A 22,748-nucleotide genomic window follows, 5' to 3' on the forward strand; every position below is an offset into this window, starting at 1 on the left:
TTTAACTTTTTTTTTTTTTACTATTTATGATTTTCACTGTACTTTTTTATACTATTTATAGGTTTTACTATACTATTTCAGCTAACTTTTATCTTTATTTACTGTGGGGGAAAAAGCCCAACTTTACGTAGTGGGCCTAAGACCCTATTTGGAGATTACTGTGTGTTCGAAGAGAAGAAACCGGCTGAGATGGAGTCTATCTGGAAGAAAGGTACCTGGAAATGAAGGAGGAGTACAATCCAAAGAGGTCACCAGTGGTCCGAAGAGGTCTTAATCCTCGGATACAAATAGTCTCGATCAATCAAACGTGCGGAAGGTTCGAATGATCTTCCTAGCAACCCCAATGATAAAGATAAGCTCTAGGTATGGTTGGAGGCGATAAGAGCGAAAAAATATCTAAAGGAAAAACTACTACTACCGTATTAAATGCACTGCAGCAACTTTTCTAGCGGCATTTATGTGGAAAAGACCCCTGAACAGTGTAACCTCAGCTACCGCCACTCACAAAAAACTAAAGAAGATACATGACATGACATACACTCAGGTAGGTACACAGATGAAGAACAAGTGAACGATGGGGATGATGGGAAGGATGCTATATAAAGAAGAAGGGCTCCTGATAAAGGAGGGAGAGACGAGAGAGAAAAAAAAGAAAGGCTTTACTGTAGATCTAAGAACTGTAACTATTATTCAATTTATCATAAGTCTCTTCGGACTTCAATTCATTTCATCTTCACGTGTATCTTTATGCTGGTTTATACTTGGAGGTTGTAATCAACCGTTATAAATTTCATAATCAACCTAGCTCTATCACCCACACTCTACAAATTTATTATTTTAGGTTTAGGCTACAAATTCTAATCCCACATTTACAATATTTTCAGCAAAAAAAATTCAATTTTAATTAAATAAACTGTTCCAAAATGCACACTAAGTAGAAATATACTTACAAAACTTCCCACTCTTCAAACAAAGCTAAAAAAATCTACCCTTTATTCCTAATTTCTCATGTCAACATCTCCATTTTTATTCTTTTTTTTAATAATGAATTGCTACTGACAAATCAAATTGATTTCCATGACTTTCATTTTTCACCAACTTTTTCATCACCCTTTTTTTTTTTGTTTTTTGAAGAGACTTTTTCATCACTTTAGTCTTTAGCAAACAAACACAATAGAAAATTAATACTATATATTTTTCATCTTCCAACTTTTATTTCCCCTTATAATTTTGTTTAACTTATTTTGACGGTTATCTTATGTCTAACTTTTAAAAACTTGGCTTTATTTTTTGTTATAATTGTATTTTTAATTACTTGTTTTATTAAGTAAAGTAAAAACAAATACAAATAAGCCATCACAAATTAAAAGATACTTAAAATATGGCTTGTTTGACTCTACATGTAGTTTTAAAACTAAATTTTTATTAATTATCACAATTTATCGCACAATTATTAAAATGGACAAGCCAAATAGGCCATACCGAAAGGACAAGGCACTGAGGCAGACATCATTATAGATGAAACTTGATGATGTCTTGAACTCTTTAAAATATTATAACCAACAATTTGCAGATTTTCCTTTAAACAAATGCCCATTATTCATTAAAAAAGGATTTTGTAAAACAGTGGCATAAGTGTTTTTGAATAAAGTTTACTAATAAAAGAAAGTTCATTCAACCTATTACATGGTGATTATTAAAATTATTCATATATACTTTTAAGTCGTATGAGTTGTTTAAATAATATAAGTAAATAGTTTTATAAATCGTCACATAATAAATTAGAAAAAAAAAATTCTAAATCAATTTGGAGAAAAACTTTTTTTAATAATTTTTATATTTTCTTTTTAGAGTAGGTACAAAGACTAAGGTTAGAAATGGAGCAACTCAGCAACTTTTCAATTTTCTTTCCAACTTTTCTCCACCCAGCACCTTACCTGCATGAAATTAAATATTTTATTTTCTCTCAAACCTTAAGATTATCCAAACCCAAGTAAAAACTCAAGATGTCCCATCCGTACCTTCACTTTTTTTTTTTTTTGGGGGACAAACGGCGTGCTTTTACAATTATTATTTGGGTTGAAATTCCCCCCCTATGAATTGCTACTGACAAATCAAATTGATTTCCATGACTTTTATTCTTCACCGACTTTTTCATCACTTTTTTTTTTTTTTTTTTTTGAAGAGACTTTTTCATCACTTTAGTCTTTAGTAAACAAACACAATAGAAAATTAATACTATATATTTTTCATCTTCCAACTTTTATTTCCCCTTATAATTTTGTTTAACTTATTTTGACGGTTATCTTATGTCTAACTTTTAAAAACTTAGCTTTATTTTTTGTTATAATTGTATTTTTAATTACTTGTTTTATTAAGTAAAGTAAAAACAAATACAAATAAGCCATCACAAATTAAAAGATACTTAAAATATGGTTTGTTTGACTCTACATGTAGTTTTAAAACTAAATTTTTATTAATTATCACAATTTATCCCACAATTATTAAAATGGACAAGCCAAATAGGCCATACCGAAAGGACAAGGCACTGAGGCAGACATCATTATAGATGAAACTTGATGATGTCTTGAACTCTTTAAAATATTATAACCAACAATTTGCAGATTTTCCTTGAAACAAATGCCCATTATTCATTAAAAAAGGATTTTGTAAAACAGTGGCATAAGTGTTTTTGAATAAAGTTTACTAATAAAAGAAAGTTCATTCAACCTATTACATGGTGATTATTAAAATCATTCCTATGTATTTTTAAGTTATATGAGTTGTTTAAATAATATAAGTAAATAGTTTTATAAATCATCAATGATAAATTAGAAAAAAAAATTCTAAATCAATTTGGAGAAAAACTTTTTTTAATAATTTTTATATTTTCTTTTTAGAGTAGGTACAAAGACTAAGGTTAGAAATGGAGCAACTCAGTAACTATAAAATTATAAATTCTTTTTGATGTAAATGTGGTTCCAACTCTTTTTTTTTTTTACTTGCTTAATTAACTGGAACTTATTTTCACTAAATTAATTATGAAGAAAGATTGAAATTAAAATTCTTTCAATCTCACTATTAATGTATGAAATTAGACATAAATGACTTTTACGTCAAATGCCATTTTCTGACATTTCTAACAAAAATGCCTAAGGTTCAAATCTTCCTTCTCACTTAAATCGTGTGTATATATATATATATATATATGTATGTATGTATGTATGTATAAAATGAATCTAGTTCAAGCATTATATTTGGATGTTATACCACTTGTTTAAAAGGGTTCCCAAATTGTTAGTGACAGAATAATTTTAACCCCAAACATAATATAATTAAGGTAAAATTATACTTTTGATTTCAAAATTTTTGGCACTTTTGTTTTGAAATTTAGGGTCAGTTCTATTTCGATCCTTAAAAAAGTTTAAAAGTTTAGATTTGGTTCATGAATTTTATGATTTTTTTTTTTTTTTTAAAGCTACAATTTCATCCCTCTCTCTCAATAGGATCGGTTAGGTTTTGGTCACTTAAATATGTGATTGTTTGGTCCCTAAGAAATGGAATACCTTGGCACTACATTTGTAACTTAAACAGGATAATAGATGGAAGAACCAAATTGTTCACATCTTGAAATTTTATGAGCCATATCCGTACTTTTTGAATTTCATGGACAAACAAGTATAATTTATTGTACAATTTAAGAACATTAAATAATTAAAAAGGGTTGAATTCAAGTTACACCTAGTGTAACTTTAAGTAATGTTGCAACATTCAATATTTTTTAATTTGATACAAATTTTAATAAATCTGCTGTTGGATTACATTATCTTTGTGTATACTATAATGCTTACAAAATTTTAAGATGATCAAAGACCAATAGTCATATCATCAATCAATTGTTTAAATTTAAGTTTTTGTAGTTTAAAATAATGTATAAAATATAAGTTTATGAATTGAATAGTAAATAACATCCGATTGACATGAAAATTGGTATGCATGTTAAGATCATATAAAATATGTAATCCAACAGTGAGATTTTTAAAATATGAATTAAAAAACAAGTTATTAGGTGGTGTAGCATTACTTAAAGTTACACCAGATGTAACTTGAATCCAATCCAATCAAAAAATATAAATAACTAAATAAATTTTATTTGCTTAGCATTTGCTTGGATAAGCTACTTTCAGTTCAAAACAAAATAAATATATCTTTTAAAGCATCACCTTTTTCTAGGTACAATTATAGTTTTGAAAAATAAACAGAAGATTTAAATATATTTTTGGTTTCTAAAGTCTAGTTCATGAACAATTTTAGTCCTAAAGTTTAAAGTGATCGCTTTTTAATTCCTTAAATAACATGGTCAAACAAAAAATTGACACACCATCACTCCATTAGACACTTTAGAGATTAAAAATAATCATTTTTAGTCTTTTAGGGACAAAATTTTTGTTTTCAAAAGGATTGTAAGGACTAAAAATAATTGTCTTAAATTTCAAGATTTAAAATTACTCATTTGCTAAAATTTAGAAACCAACAATATATACTATGGCCTAAACAAAATAAAGCTCATAACATAAAGATAAGTTCATCCAAGCACATAAGTGTTCATTTGTGAACAATTTATTTAACTTTTTGCTAAAAGTGAGATAAAATATACTTGTAATTTGAAAAGATAAGAAAAAAGTGATATTTTAAAAAATTGTATGTAAAAACTAAAAAATAAGCTTATAAGTTTTATCCAAATTGACACTAAAATATATATTTTTTTGGGTGGCACTTGTGTTCAGTGACCAGTTCTACTAGATATGTTGCGATGCAGACACATGTTCAATCTTAGACATATGTCCATATTTTAACGTGTCCAGTGAAACTGGCCACTAGGCACAAACCGTTCCCTATTTTTTTTATATGCCAATAAATCGTTTGTTACATCCTTTATGTAAGTACACTTTCATCTAAGTTTTGATAAAAATATATTAATATTTTATTTCATTTAAAGATAAAACTAATTAAATATAAAATGCTTACTTTAAAAGTAGTAGAATTTCGCTGATGCACTCTTCCAAACCCTCAAATAACTCATTTTCTTTTCTACTCAATGACTGCAAATACCTCCTTCATCAATTTCACTAAGTCAGGATTAGCCATGTTTTTCGGGAAGCGAATAGGTGCGCGGACCATCTCGCCAAAGGAGGCTGCTCCCTTATAAGGAATTTTGTTGTTTTAGACTCTCCTATTACGGAAAAATTATGTATTATCTTAGATTTTGATGCTTCTAGTTTGTATTCCTTAAGGCTTTCAGCCAACAATTCGTCTTTTATGGTTAGTTAATTAATGCATATCATCCCTTTTCACCAAAAAATAATAATAATAATAAAATAAAATAAAATCACTTTCCAGGAAGGAGGAGAAGAATTTCGTTTTCTAGGGAGGGTGGCAGAGCCAAGCGTGCCTAAAGTGGATACTAATTAATTTTTTCAGTGGACCACCGCCATTGGCAGCTCCATTAAACAAATTAGAAGCAAGCAAGCATAGAAAATGTCGAAGGTTTAGTTTCTGTGCGGTAAAGATTATTTTTGTTAATTTATTTTATTATTAAGTTTATTTTTACTATTATTCATAGGTCTCACTGTACTTTTTGATACTATTTATAAGTTATAATGTATTATTTTAGATAATTTTTACTTTATTTATCATATTTTCAACAAAAAATTTTCAATTTTAACATAATAAACGAATTCATAATCTATGAGTTTCTACTGATTTGTAGTTCCTTGACCAGATACCTTGCTGATATGCCAAATTCACTTCTATTACAAATTGAATTCAGAGAGAGAGAGAAAGAGAAAGGTACCTTGAGAATGACATCCAAGCTAGGACTGGAAACAATTTCTGTGGATATTAGCACAACAAAGGTACTGCCTCTGTGCAAATGAACATAAGGCTGAGCTTCCCGAAGAGCCTTGACAAAACCCATGTCCGCCTCCGAGATATGATATCCTTCACCACCACCAATATTATCACCATGTTTCACTACTTGACCCTCCAACCCGTACCCTTTGACCACACAATTTCTGAACAGTTTCAGTTCTCTTCTTCTCATTTTCAGTTGCACACAAGCCGAAGGAACCCTTTTGTCATTTCCGAAGCTCAAACCAAAACTGGAGAAACGTGGCCTACAGTGACAGAAAGGCCATGTTTGGTCTTGAAGTCGCTGCAAGCAAGTCCATGGCCTTGATTTTGAAGTTGCCATTAATTTTTCTTACGTGTATATTGAAAGCAAAAGTTGGAATTCCTCAATTCAGGCTAATTATAAGTTGGAAATTTAAGTTGAAAGTTGAAACAAGAAGACTTTAAATTGATATGCTATTTTAGCCCTCAGGTGTTAGGTAGGTATTGGAGTAAATTGAGAAAGCACAATACGCGGCAAAACGGCAGTGTTTAGGAGACTGAAGGACAAAAAAGATAAACCAAACCAGACGGATTGTGGAATATTATATATTTATATACAGATGCTTTGTTTGTTCACATTATGCAAGTGGAAGCCATGCTGCAAGTTCAATGGTTGATAATGAGAGATGCGTAGGATGAGTTATGACCTCTTGTACGTATCGTTACTTTTGCATTTTTTACATTGGCTCTAGAGGAATACAATGTTGCTTTCTATTCTGCCTAGACCCACACAAAGATAATTCTAAGGGTGCTTCTGCTTCAGACTATTTTTGATTGAATTGGTCTGCTTCAGACTATTAATACTACTTTAAGACCCCTTGGAAATTAGCTACTTTAGGGTGCCTCCAATATTTTTAAAGGTCTTTATATAGAAAAATAAATAAATAAATAAATAAATAAAAAAAATAAAAAAAGAGGAAGAAAGATTTTTTTTTCTGTGATTCGATGTCAATTCGATCCATATATGTGTGATTTATGCATTCACCTAGTCACATGAGCATAAAGATATTACATTTTCGGCATATATATACATGCACCTAGTTGCTCACAAAATGTAGGACCCACTTATTATGAGAGAGTTGGGTGTATATGCTCAAAACATGCTATACTCTCTTAATTATAATCACATGAGGTCTATTCAGTTAATATTTAACAAACTTTGCAGCCAAAGTATGCAAATGCTTTAGAAAAATATTGAAATAACAAATCTTAATTAAGTAAATTAATGTCATATTAAAATTACAATTTGGCAAACCAAAATTAACCCTTAAACGATTCCACACTTCACATGTGACATGCATATATACTCCAACTATTTATGTTTTTTAATGATAGATATGATACAATTTGAAAATTATGCTATTTCATATTTGTTGTATGATATAAATGATTTTTTGTTCAGATACGGCACATGATATCTGCAAGAATGACATTTTCCATGCATCAGCCCTGTATTATGGGAAAGTTCATATATTATATAAAAGGTATGCAAAAGTAGATAGCAGGGTAGTTTCACAACGGTAGGGTCGGGCAAAGCACATCTAAGGTGAAGTCCATTTTTGATTTGGATTATTCATGCATGATGAGAAGCAACAGTGAAAAAGATATCACATCTCACATAACAAATATAAACATGTTTTCTAATATCTACCGCGTATATACAAGGTTGTATAAACTATAAAATCATTACATAAAATTAAATTACAAAGGAAAAAAAAATCAATTTTAAGGTACAAGTTTGTCCCTGGAAACTTTATGGAATAGTGTTCTCTGAAAACCATCATGCATGGAGACCGAGAATTATGCTCAATAAGATTACATGATTCCTGTTGCATATCGATCGATCGCTAGCTATGTGGTTCTTAATCAAATGGCATCTCTATTATTTTGTTTTGGTCAAAGTCCAGAAATATCAAACATGCAACTCCATTATTTTGATAGCTTTCTATGTCAACGAATTTATCCTTTTATCTTATGCTGACGGGTTCTTCAATTATTAGGACATATTTTCGGAATTATTAGGGTGAAAAATGCATCTTTCTGAATTATTAGGTCTTTTTTTTCCATCAATTATGAGAAGATATGCTATTCCTTATCGATTCCTTTTAACGTTAATTATCTTCTTGCTAATTTTAATTGGATGTTGTAAGATTAGGTTTAAAAAATTGCCCACCATAGAAATTAAAGGGTTAAACAAACTATGGCCTGCAAGACCCTACACCCACGGCATATTGTACATCTATCATTCTGATAAAAGCAACGTTGACATAATATTTGTTCTTACCTTAAAATTACAAATTATGATTAGACTAATACTACTTTCATATGTACTCACAACTAAAATCACTTTGTTATTTTCATGCATCATAACAAATTATGATTAGATTAATATCATTTTTATATGTATTCATTGCTAAAATCGCTTTATTATTTTCACTTTCCAAACCCAATATATAAAGTAGTCACATGACAATGGCTACACACTCATGAAAGTTCACTTTACAAGTGTGCAAGGCACAATAAAATTAAAGTAACTATTTTCAACGACAAGTAAAATTCCTTTGACGTTCTAAAATTAAAAAAAAAAATTAAAAATAAAATACAAAACATTTTTAGCAATGCACTTGATAACCTATAATAAGTACCTAACTTGGCAATCATGCTAACAAAAATTATATATATGTATATATATATAGTGGCAGCTCTTGAATTTTTTTTCTAAAGAGTCAATAAGAAGATAAAACTTAAGTAGGAGATAAATTTTGTGGTCTATATGGTTTTATTACAAATTTGTCCATAGTTCTAAGAAGATTATTAGGACATATGTGGAACATGTTATGAACATATGTCATTTAGAATTGGCTAATCCTTTGACAAAATGCATTTTACTTGTAATTGGATAGATCTAGGATGTGTTTAATACTTCAAGGAATAAGAGTTCAAGTCTAAGTATTGAAGCCATGCAAATCTGTCTAAGAATCAAGTGAAGAAGTGTTGTTCATTAATGCTCAACAGATAGCTCGAAAGATGTATCTATCGAGATTTAATATTTGAAGCTTGATAGATAGCTTGACAGCTATAACTATCGAAAATTACGAAATTTAGATTTCCAGATCTGATTTCACACATATCCATGTGTATTTGTGTAGGGTTTCTTCTCTCACAACTCTAGACATATATAATGATTATTTTAAGGGCCGTCTTATTTGATAAAAAAGTTGTTGCACTTGTTGTTACATGCATATTGTGACTAGAGACAAATGTCCTAGTTCATCTTTCTCTTAAAGAAGCTGTTGCGTTTATGCGCCAAGGTTTTGTAACCAAGGAGTTTCTTGGTCTTCATCGTGTAGATGAACTGAAGAACTTTGCAGCCAACATCCTTCTCAAGTTTGTGTGCTAGTCACGTACTTGGATTCGTGCATCAATTGGTTAGTCATGTACTGGGAGTCGTGCATTGAAAGGAGAGATTGTCATTACATTACAAGTCCAACTGGGTATTGGAGTAAGGGTTCAACTGTAAGTTGGTATAAGGTACTAGGATTCCTTTATTTGTAACTGCTTGTTTTAATAATAGTGGATTTTCGAGAGTGGTGACCTTAAATTAACCCGGTGAAGTTTTGCCTCGGAGGTTTTCTTCATTCGTAAATAAATCACCTGTGTCAAATTTTATTTCTGCTACATTTAGTTATTTGGTGATTTGTTTGTGCTACCACGCTTATTGCATGTAATTGAATCTAATTAATTCACTTAGCTAATTAATTAATTTAATTTACCAAAGGAGTCAATACATTCTTGGCCTATCAAAGATAATAAAAGATAAATTATAAGTTCATTTGGTATATTGTTTCTTCATATAATGACTAATGATGTGAAAAATCACCAGTTGAGATCCTTGTCTCAGTGGATGGACAATGCTGTGATTGGTCACGTCTCCTATGCAAACTTGCAAGAAAGCTTTGGAAAGGAATGGAGCACACCGGTGTGGTGTTTACCAAAAACACTATGATACTTAAGTTAGACTATGAGAAAGTTTGTTTAGAAAGAAAATGACTTTGAGTGATTTTTGGATGAGTATTTGTGTGTACCTTTGGATTCTATTGCTCCTTTCTTTTATAGTTTTTCCTTGCCTTTATGGACAATGAATGTCTATATTTATGTTCAACGGCTAGTACGTTATCAATGATAGCGCTAAAGTGCACAGCTCACTTCTTACCGTTACTTTGTCTGTTATGTTTCATCATCAATGCACGCAATAAATGTGCAATGCTTACTTTGATTGTTATTAATGGGAATGACAATCCTAGGTTATTTTTTGACTCATCAACTGTCCCTTGTTCGTATTCTCGTCTTTGAGACGAGACAAGAACATAACTGTCCGTCGCTTCGTGTTCTGTGTTTGGCACATTTATTGCAAGTTAATGTTTCGCCTACCGTGTGACACGTGTACGATCAGGATATCTCTTTTGTGTCAGTTCATCTCGATTTTCCCGCCCATGATCTTCTATTTATTCTACTTTTTTCCCTCCCTTTCTTTTCTTTCCATTTTCATTTCATTTTTTCTCTTCGTGGCATTTCGTTTATGTGACAGATTGCGCCCCCGGCCCGTTTTTAGAATGTTGGGCCAAACCCACGTGAATAGGTGGAGTCGTGTTATTGCCTCTCAAAATGGAGGTTCGATTAGTTATATTTTCCCCTTAAGATTAAGGGTTTTACAATGGAGTCGCCACTTATTTAATTATTGGAATAAATAAGAAAATTAAAATTGAAAAATTCCTCATTTTATTAATTTTCAATTGAATTTACATTGATCATAGGAAAATTACATGGCTTTGGTCCTAGATATAATCTAAGATAAAATACATGATTTTGTTTCCTAATTACAATCTAAAAATATAAAATTATATGGATAAGCATTTGATCTACTAATCTTTGATCTAACTTCGGAGGCTATGTTACAAGGTGGGAAGGTGTTAGGCACCCACCTTGCCCGATGAAATTGGTCTTCTAAACTATGGTGGCCAACATTCATATCATATCATCCAATATGTCAATCAATTTACTTGTTAAATTTAATGTGTGTGCATATGATAAACCCTAATTCAATTTATTAAAGATTGTATTTGGATTGAAAAATAAAATTCTAGTGAATGTGTATAGATGGTGATATCCTAGATTCAAATATTTGAAAGAATTATGAAACAAACATATTTTTCATATTTTTGATGTGGATTTAAGATCAAAACTAGTGTTTATGCATGAACATGTGATGAACAACCAAGAACATGTGAAGAACACATAAGAACATTTAAACATATTCAAAAGAATTTAAATAATTACTATCATGCTTTAATCTTAAATTCTCATCATGACAACACAAAAAACAAGTTAGGGAAATAGATTATACCTTCATGCAGGATTCATACAGTGGAGAAGGAGACTCTTGGTGAATGTCCTAAGGGTGGAGGAAAAAAAAAAGAACTAGGAGAAGGAGAGTGAGTCTCACTCAATACCTTGAGTCTCAGGAAGACCAAGATATGACAAGACTACTCAACTTCACTAAAACTCAAGAGATGAGAAGAAAGAGGATTTTTTGTGTCTTAGAATGAAAGAGAAGGAGGATTTATATAATAGTGGTAGAAGAAATATGAATGGAATGTCATTTAATAAGGGTTGACAAAGAATCATGAACCTAGACCTCATTTTAGCCTTGGGATAAATCTGATGCATTAAATGGAGAGATTAGTAGGAGTGGAGAGCAAGCCAAGTTTTGGTTTTCCTGTAGCTATTGTATCAGCTTGTAGAGCCAATTTCAAAAAATCATATCTGACTCAATTCTTATCGGAATTGTCTCATTCTTATACTCAAATTGAAGATCCGAATGTCTAGTTTCTGAAAAAATTAACCTCATTCATAGATTCAAAATATTCTGAGAGATATTGATAAAATGGTGAGCAAAGGTCATTTGTTAGAAAATGGTTTCAGCACAATTAACATTAATTGGTCCCAAATTAGCTTCCAATTAACATTAAATGGCTCTAATCACTCCAATTTCAAACTTAATTGGTTCCAAATTTACTCTAATTAAAAGAAAATTGCACAAATTACTCATTGAATAATTAATGTTTAACTATCTAATTAATTAGGTGTATGCAACCTCACCATAAAATGTAGTCTTAACTAATCAAATTATGACTCATCATTGATCTGCAATTGATTACACTTATAACCAATTGAAATCAATTGTTCATAATCACATATAGTCAGACTCAATTTGTGATAGTGCATCTCAGCCATTAAAACTTGATTTGATGATAACTTTTAATCTGGTGGTCCGATTAGGACTTATGACCAGTTAATTTGATTATTATAACATCAAGATCATTTTGTGAAATGAGATTAAGGATCTAATGACCAAAATCAAGATGCATATTTCCGAGGTGAAAGTACCATTTTACCCTCCATGTGAGGTTAAATGCGTGTTGCAAAATGGGGTATCAACAGTTTACTCAGAGCTCTTTTTCTTTTTTTGAGTTTTTCCTCATCAACTCCTTTTTGTTTCTGGTAAGTTTCTTTGAGCTCCCCTTTTTGTTTTTGTGTTCTTGTGGTAGATCATTCATTAGTTTGGTCGGATTGCCCTTCTATTTCTTTCTTTTTTGCTCGTCTGTGTGGTCTGCTTGAGTCTGTAGGTAGGAAATGTCCTAGGGTTGGATCCTTCGTAAGGCGAGATTGTTCTTATAGGCCCGTCTTGCTTTTTCTTTTTCCCTTGATTCACTGTTCAATAGGAGTCACTCAAACCTTGATAATGTCTGGTGAGAAGGTTAGGTCTAGTGAGCTTGAAACAAGCATGTCTTCGTCTGAGGACCTTGGAGCCCTTAAAGTCACTTTTCCTTCTACCTCTCATAAATCCTGGGGTATACGTTGTTCTCTTAGGGAGAAGGATGAGAAGAGGATTAGAGATAGGTTCCAGTTCTCTTCTTCTACAAAAATTAGGATCCCTGATGGTGACGATAGGGCTTATCATTCCTACGTTGACGAAGTGTACTTTTATGAGGCTGACTTCATTAGTGGACTTCGTTTCCCCATCCATCCTTTCATTAGAGAGCATTTCTCCTTCTTACAACTTTCCTTGGCCTAGTTAGTGCTGAACTCATGGGGAATAGTGGTATGTTGTATGGTGATATGGATGTTTGCCAATGACGGAGACATCATTAGGATAGACGAGTTTTTGCACTTCTATCATCTTTGAAAGTCTAAGGATCTGGGCTATTGGGAGTTTAAACCATGGGGTAGGCGTTCAAGGTTGGTTCTGGACTCCCTTTTGTCTCTCCGAAATTAGAAAACCAACTTTTTCTTCGTCTCTGGTGACGGTTAGGAGTTCACTTCTGGTGAGGATCTAGATGACACTCCTAAATTGCTCCATCGTTGGGGTACTCTAGTGTCTGGTGTGTCTTTTTGTTTAACTTCTTTGATATGTATATAATTTTCCTAAGCAAATGTGGTACTGATAAATGTGCACGTGTTGTTGTTTTTGCAGCTTCCATTCACCCTCGTCTAAAGAAGAAGTACCATACTCATGTTGAGAGGGTTAGAGATTATCTTGAGTCTGTTAAGGACTTTGATGAGCTTATTTCTCCCTGATCTCTATTTCTTCATTTTCTTGGTCTAGAACCTTCCAGCAAAGTTCAAAACAAGACTCCCACAAGTTCTTTTTGGGACAATGCGGAAGCTACAGTTTTGAAGGCTCATGAGGCAATATTAGTTGACGACCTTTCACCCTTGGGGGTGAAGCCATCTCAAGAGCTGATGTCTTCTCATGTGCATAAGGTTATGCAAGTATGAATTGTGAATAAAAAAATTTTCTTTTTTTTTTTTGTGTTCTCTTCTTCAACACTTTTTTTCACTTTTTCGGAAGTGTTGGGCAAATCCTTGTTCATCTCTGGGAAGTACTTGGATTATGAAGAGAAGTATGTGGTGGCAAAGTCCAATGTGGAGTCCCTCTCTACTGAGAATGAGTCACTCAAGGGTCAAATCTTTGCTCTTGTTGACGAGGCCAAGAAAGACAAGGATTGTCTGAAGACTTTAGAGAAGAGCATCGACATTGAGAAGGTCTTTTCTAAGCTGAAGGATAAGCAGATAGACGAGGCTCTTCAGAATGCTGAGAAGGCTGGCTTGAAGGCAGTGGAGAAGTTTAAATTTTTTGATGAATACTCGGACAAGATATACGACTATTACATGGAAGGTTTTGAGCTTTTCTGAAAGTATTTGGCCAAGCATCATCCTAGCTTGGACTTTTCAAAACTTCACATGGAGGCCGTTGAGAAGGAGATATTAGCTAACCGTCAATCCACAAAGGGAGTTGGAGAAGGTGGTGAAGTTGTTTCTGTTGACAAAGCTATTCGCGTTGACCCGTCATCTTCTGCTTTGCCTTAGAACTTTTTTTTTTTTTTTTTTTGTAAGACAAAAACTCTGTTCCTTTGGGCTTGTTGTTTTTAGTGTGTGCATTCTTCTTTTTGAATTGGGCTCGTCTATTTTGAGCAAACAATTTACTCAGGTAATGAGTATGTTTATATTTTATCGTCAGCTCTTAACTTTTAGCTCTGCTCACTTTCCTTCGTCATTGCTCTTTTCTTTTCTTTTTTCTTTTTTTTTTTCTCCAGTAGTTACATATTCATGACCATTTCATTAGTAAGAGTGATATCTTGCTCTAATGACGCTGTTGTTTTATATTAATAACATTTACAAGTCATGTAAGAATGATGATGTCGTTATGTGTTTAATTATAACATTTTTAAACCTTGTAGTAATAACGATGTGGTCATGTATTAGGAACTTTCTTTAAGTCATGTATGAATGACGGTGTAGTCATGTATTAATAACTTTTTCTAAGTCATGTATGAATGACGATGTGATTATGTATTAATAACTTCTTTTTAAGTCATGTATAAATGACGATGTTGTTATGTATTAATAACTTTTCTTAAGTCATGTATAAATGATGATGTTGTCATGTGTTAATAACTTTTTCTAAGTCATGTATTAATGACACATACTTTGATGAGGTCATGTGCGTCCTTCTGTAGTATTGGCCAGTAATAACCTGCTTTGAATGCTTTTCCTGCCAGAGATCTTGCTCCCACGTGGTTACCGCAGACTCCTTCGTATATCTCTCACAGTACGTGGTCGGCTTCTTCCTTGTTAGCACATCGAAGATAGGGGAGAGAATGTCCTCATTTGTATAAGACATCGTCGATAATGACGAAGCAAGTAGCTTTGACCTGTATCTTTCGTGCCTCATTCCTGTCTTCTGGGAGCCGTCCTTCTTTCAAGTAACGGATGATGGGAATCATCCATTCGTCTTGCTCTTGTATCTTCATCACCTGCTCTCCTTCAATGCTCGGTTATCCCCTTGTTTCCATACATAGTTCAGGAGATATGCCATGGTTGTCTGACAAGGCTAGTCATGCCAAGAAATTTGCTTTAGCATTCTTTGTTTGAGGGATTTGCTGGAAATCGACGTTGTCAAAATACTGTAGGAGTTCTTTGATGATCTTTAGATACTTCTGCATTCTTTCTTCCTTTGCTTCATAATTTCCTCTTACCTAGCCAACTACAAGCTGAGAGTCAGCTTAGACAACGAGGGTCTTGGCTTCTAATATTCTTGTAACTATTAGAAGTACTTCATACTCGGCTTCGTTGTTTGTTGTTAGGAACTACAATCTGACTGCGTACTTCAAGGTTTCTCCCTCTGGTGATATAAGGACTAATCCTGCTCCTCTAGCTTTTTTGGTGGCGGACTCATATGTCTAGACCATCCATGTCTTCTTTTGGGGCTCTTCTTCTTCTTGAGGGCAAGTAAACTTTGCAATGAAATCAGCAAGGACTTGGGCTTTGATTGCAACTCAGGGCCAATATTTTATGTCGAACTGGCCAAGCTCTATCGCCCATTAGATGAGGTGCCTTATTGCATCTATTTTATTCATCGTCTTCCTTATCAGTTCGTTTGTCATGACGATGATAGGATGTGCCTGAAAGTAGTGGTGGAGTTTTTTGGAGGCTGCCACTAGGGCGAAGGCGATCTTCTCTAGCCTTGGGTAGTTTGCTTCAGCTCCTTGAAATGCTTGGCTAGTGTAGTACACCAGTCTCTGCACATCCTACTCTTCCCTAATCAGTGTCGAGCTTACTATCATATTAGATACTGTCAAATAGAGATGTAGCTTCTCTCCCATCACTGAAAGGCTTAACAATGGTGACTGTGTTAGATAGTCTTTTAACTTCGTCAGGGTTTCTTCACATTCGTTAGTCTACTGAAAGGCCTTCTTTAAGACTTTGAAGAAGGGCAGGCACTTATCTGTCGCTCGAGAGATAAATTTGTTCATGGCTACAACTTTTCTTGTCAGGATCTGTATTTCCTTCACCGTCTTTGGGGATTTTATCTCCATTATTGTTTTTATTTTCTCTGGATTAGCCTCGATGCCCTGTTGAGATACCATGAATCCCAATAATTTCCCTGATGAAACAGTGAAAACATATTTCGTTGGGTTCAACTACATTTTGTACTTACGTAGTGTGTCGAAGGTCTCCCTCAAGTCGTCCAGGTTATTTTTTGACTCATCAATGACCAAACTAATTATGATGCTAATATTAAATCTTGGAAACAATCTATTATTTCTAAATACAATACCACTGCTCACCGTTAGTGTGATGGTCACTTCATAAGTACAAGTTCTTGTAAGGTGGGTGGTAAGGGTCGATGTTTAAGTCTCTAGAAGGGAGTTTCACAAACATATACACTTAGATTAGGCTAGAGTGAGATTTCTATTTTAGTGTAAACATTTTCTAATTTTTGATTAACTGATTGGACCATGCCTTAATCCCCATTTAACGAATAACAAATTAAAAACACATTCAAATTCAACCACTACACTTGCAAATTCGATAAAAAAGTATAAATTAATTGTAACTTTATATAACAATTCAACTCAACTTTAACAACTATTGATCTTTGTAATTCTATTAAGAAAATTTTTGTTGTATTAATATTTGCTTTTGTTTTCACTCAATCACTCCCCTGTCCCAACTCCCATGCTCTTTGTCTAATTTTTATTTTATTTTATTTAAAATCATCCCTTGTCTAGTTGTTTAATTGTCTTTTAGTGTTAACATTTACTAACTACTGATTAACTGACTGGCCCATAACCCAATCCCCACTTACAAATAACAAATTGAAAATACATTCAAATTCAGCCACTTCACTTGCAGATTCAATCCCATAGTTATTAGACACAAGTTTTTTCTTGGGTTCTTACAATAAAAGAATATTCAGCCTTTCTCTCTTGAAATTCTAGAGAACTCTCCAATCAAGAATTGTATGAGGTCATACCCCTACTAAAGCTTTTTCTCTTTTAAATCCTTGAGAACTCTCCAATCTAGAATTGTTTGTGAATGTACCCCTGCTAAAGCGTGTGGTGGAGCAATTTGCCTAAGGCTGTAAATGAGCTAAGCTTTGTCGAGTATTAGATGGTTAAGCTTGGCTTGACAATAAATGTAAAATGTTCAAACTTAGTCTGGACTCGAACCAAGTCTACAAACTATGTTTGAGTCTAGGATCATTAGAAAGTTCTAAAGTTTGAGCTTGGTTTGGTGTGACTTAATTCATTAGTCAAGTCAAGCTCAATCTCAATATCAAACTCAAACTCAAGCTCAATTTTAAGCTTTTGAGCTTGAGATCCAATACAACTATACATTATCAAACCTATATTGAGTATATTATCAAGCCTATTTGGTTTGGACATGTGGTCCTAACTCTCAATTAATTAAAAACTTTGCAAGATATGAGTTTATATTTTAAGCTCCTATCTAGCTTTTTACCAATCCTATAAACCAGCCTAAACTTGACTTGTTTCTTATCGGACCCTATTGTTCCCAAGTCTGTTAATTAACATTTATTTTTGCTTAGACTCGGCTCATTTATTAAACATGCCTAAAATTAAGGCTTAAGCTTGACTTTGTTTTTAAACAAATAAAAATGAACGAGTTTTTTATCGAGCCAAAACTGAGTTATTTATAAACAACTTGCTTTATTTATGGCCCTAAACCCCAAAGATGAAATCTTATTACCCCATTAGGAGGTGACAGCTTTAGGAACACATGATCAGCCACTTCGAATTCCATTTTTCGTCTCCTATGATCTACATTACTCTTTTGTCTACTTTGGATATTGTCTGTAGTCGCTTCCTAAATTCTAATCAGTTGAATTTTTTCCACTTTCTGTTTCTGTTGTACAAGTTCAATGCCCAACATTCTCCATTTAGCAATATCATTCCAGCGAATAGGTGGCCTGAACTACTTCCTGTCGTACAAAGCTTCATGTGGAGCTATCTAGATACTGGCTTGGTAGGTATTATACTCAAACTCCACCAAAGGTAGGTGTTCTTCTCATAAGCCTCTAAAGTCAATAACACAAACTCTTAACATGTCTTCTAGTACGTTGATGGTTCTTTTTTACTGTCCATTCGTTTGGAAGTGAAAAGCTGTGCTAAATTCAATTTGTTCCCCATTGCCTTATGCATGTTCCCCCAATAACTGAGACATAAAACTCTAATCCCTATCAGATACAATGGACACGAGAGTCCCTTGAAATCTAACTATTTCATTAACACACAGTCTTGCTAACCCTTTAAGTAAGAAATCCACCTTAATGGCTAGAAAGTGTGCTGACTTCGTTAGTTCATTCACAATCACCCAAATTAATCTTTACCTCTAGGAGTCCTTGGCAGCCTTGTCACAATGTCCATATAGTCATGTGTTCTTACTTCCATTCTTGAATGGGAAGAGTGTTGGGGAGATAAACACCTTGAAGAGCTTCCTTTGAGTAATTAATATAACATATAGAGACACACTTTAACCCAAAAGGCCTAAGCCCCATGGGTGTGTGCTCAATTATGTTATATTAACCACTCATTCTTCTCATCTTTATTCAATGTGGGACTTCACTCACATGTGTAACCCAACAATCTCCCCCTCATGCGTGAGTCTCTGCCACTCTATGGGCTTCAAGACTTCTCTGTAGGCCATGAATAAATCCTACTCGCTCCCCCTTGCCTAATGGGCTTTTCACTTCATCAACGCGTCATCCATGGGTCTCTCGTACGCCATCTATGGGAACCACGTGTCAACCCCGCACACACATCCATGGGAACCCCGCACATCCATGTCTATGGGAACCTTGCACCTCATCATTGTCTACCACCATTGGCAATAATACTCCTTTGTTGGGCCTTTTCCAAGATCGTTTGTGTGGGCTTTATGGGCTTGCTTGGTGTAATATACTGTCCCTGCTCTAACTACAAAAGGGACCTGCCTTGCTCCATTTGTGAAAGGGTTTCAAGTACACACACCCCTGTTCCCGCTCCAATTGCGAAAGGAACCTCGATAACCTACCTTGCCACCTTTGCCCCACACCACCATGGGCTCTGATACCACTTGTTGGGGAGATAAATACCTTGGAGAGCTTCCTTGAGTAATTAATATAACATATAAAGACACACTTTAACCCAAAAGGCCTAAGCCCCATGGGTATGTGCTCAATAATGTTATATTAACCACTCATTCTTCTCATCTTTATTCAATGTGGGACTTCATTCACACGTGTAACCCAACAATCTCCTCCTCATGTGTGAGTCTCTGCCACTCTGTGGGCTTCAAGACTTCTCTGTAGGCCATGAATAAGTCCTACTCGCTCCCCCTTGCCTAATGGGCTTTTCACTTCATCAGCGCATCATCCATAGGTCTCTCGTACACCATCCATGAGAACCACGTGTCAACTTCGCACGCACATCCATAGGAACCCCGCATGTCCATGTCCATGGGAACCTTGCACCTTATCATTGTCTACCACCATTGGCAATAATACTCCTTTGTTGGGCCTTTTCCAAAATCGTTTGTGTGGGCTTTATGGGCTTGCTTGGTGTAATATATTGTCCCTGCTCTAACTGCGAAAGGGACCTGCCCTGCTCCATTTGCGAAAGGGCTTCAAGTACACACACCCCTATTCCCGCTCCAACTGCGAAAGGAACCTCGATAGCCTGCCTTGCCACCTTTGCCCCACACCACCATGGGCTCTGATACCACTTGTTGGGGAAATAAACACCTTGGGGGGCTTTCTTTGAGTAATTAATATAACATATAGAGACACAATTTAACCCAAAAGGCCTAAACCCCATGGGTATGTGCTCAATTATGTTATATTAACCACTCATTCTTCTCATCTTTATTCAATGTGGAACTTCACTCACACGTGTTACCCAACAAAGAGGGTGTCACAAGCCCATGGGCCTTTGATGTTTAAATTTCACCTGTTAACATGCCATGCACTATGCAACATATTGAGCAATTTCCCTCTTCATGTTGTTCGACCAAGGAAGTCTCTCAAATTTCAGTATATCTTGGTGTGCCCGTGGGTGCACTGGGCATCCATTAAGAACTTCCTTAAGGTGAAAAGTGGACAGATGGAAAAAATAGAAGAAGAAAAGTGGAGAAAATACGCAAATTTCAATTGTTTAGTAACATTGTAAGTTGTAACAAGAGAAAAGAGCGTCAAAAATTGGTGGTTTTAGCTGAAATAATACAATGGGCCTATAAATAGTACCAAAAGTCCAATGAAACTCATGAATAGTAACAAATTTAAGTTAATAAATAATAAAAATAAGCTAAATAATAAAAAAAATTATGTATTTTTCAGCAAAGGCCAAATGCACACTTTTAATCTCCCCGTTATGAAAAAAAAAAAAAAGGTTGAAAACTGGTTCTTCTCTCTCTGCTCCAAAAAGTCAAGTTTGCTCTCCTCGATCCTCACTGTCCCATATTAACCATCTTTCTTTAATAAACATATTTTTTCTTTTTTCGTCTTCGACAGTTAGTACCAGGCAGGTAGGAGTCTTTCTTCTTCTTTTTCTTTTTCTTAAAAAAAATAAAAAAATATTTTAATGGTCAGTACTAGAAGAACCTGCAAAAAACAGCCACCAACGGCTAATTTTATGTGTGTGTGTTTTTTTTTTCTTTTTTTTTTAAATTTAAAACTAATAATAATAAAAGGCTGAGATGGTTTTTTTATTATTATAATAATTTGTATAATTAAAAAAAATGTTATTGTTATATATATATATATATATCTGTTATCTATAAAAAAAATTTATAATGTTTTATGTAACAAAGTAAAAGTCTAAATTTATACAATTTTTTTTTTCTTTCCAATAAAATAAATTAGTTTTTTATCCCTTTACTTTTTCATTATCTTAACCAAACAATACGAGAGAAAATTAAAATCTATTATATCCATCAACTTTCCATTCCGCTATCCAAACAAAGCCTTAAAGTCACTCTTTTAAGATTTGGATCATTTGGCACACAAATCCATTATCAAACCTCAAGAATTCATCACTTGGATTGTGAACCTGATGCAATTCATTTTTAAAGCTAGTCGTTTACTAGTGCTTATGTTGTATGATAAGTAGATCATTTTACTTATAACGGAAAGTTAGTTAGTTGATAGATTGTTAGTGATAAGTGCAATAGCCTAATAGTTAGTTAGAGATGTTTGTTATGCTTTGACCAATCACATGGCAGCCACATAGTAGGTTCTTGAAACTAAACTTTCTAGCCAATTAGTAGCTTGCCTGTGTATCTATAAATAAGCAAGGTTACCCTCATTGTAACTAGTTGAATTTGAATCCAAGAAATCTACCTATGAGGTATTCTTCCGAGTGTGTCTCTTGAAAAACTAGTTCATTCTTTCTTTTCTCTAAGCAACTTAAGCTTTCTAAAACATCTTTCCTTTTCACCATTTTTTCCTCCATCAGTACCCGTCTCTACCATACTCCTAATCTTCTGCAACTACGAATCATTACCTTGTGCAACATTTATTATCTTTTCAACCAAAGTAGGCTGAACTCTAAAGCTTTGCCAACCATGTTCTTGGCTCAAGAAAAAAGCTACCTCTATCCTTAACTTGTTTAGGTCTTCTAGGATGTGTGTTTGAAGAGTCAACAATGCTACCAAATTTCATGCAGAATTTCTACTCGAGGCATCAAGTCATCAACTACTACGTTGGCTTCCCAAGATGGTAATTAATAGTTAGCTCATAGTTTTTTAAAAACTCCCAAGTCTCCAGCCACGTCCTCTTTCTTATGAAAGACGTACTTGAGGCTTGTGGTTAGTGAATATCTCGCATTGCTCTCCATATAACCATAGTTAATGCCTTAAAATAAAAATAATTGTTGCTAACTCCCAAGTTAGGTGTAGGGTAATTTTGTTTATATAAATAAGTTATATAGCTCATTAAATAGATCAAGTGACAAAAAGTACACTTGGCTGATCATTTGAATAAGCATATACAGTGGATTGAAAGAATTTTTCTCCAAATCAGTTTTGGAGATAAAACTCTATTTGTAAATTTAAGCTAATTAAGGAGGCTTGCAAGCCAAGTTGGACCAAATTTACATAATTCAAACTGGATATCAAAACTAGTTTTCTCCTTTCATTTTTGAAGGGAAAACGAATTACTAGTGTATGGTCCTACTAACTGCTAAGGCATTTCGGATGATATACCTGCACCTAAATTTATGTAAAAATATTTGGTCCCTAGCACCTTCTTCAAGTCTATCATCTGACATTAAGAATGCATCATGTTTCAGCAATCTGCTTCCTTGGGCAAGTGATAATACCTTCTACAAAAGGGACAACTACTACGTGCAAGTACAAAATCATGGTCATGGCAATCCAAATTAGTGGCTTAAATG

The sequence above is a fragment of the Quercus suber genome, unplaced genomic scaffold (genome assembly GCF_002906115.3).
Source record: "Quercus suber isolate HL8 unplaced genomic scaffold, Cork oak 2.0 scaffold_118, whole genome shotgun sequence".
NCBI lineage: Eukaryota > Viridiplantae > Streptophyta > Magnoliopsida > Fagales > Fagaceae > Quercus > Quercus suber.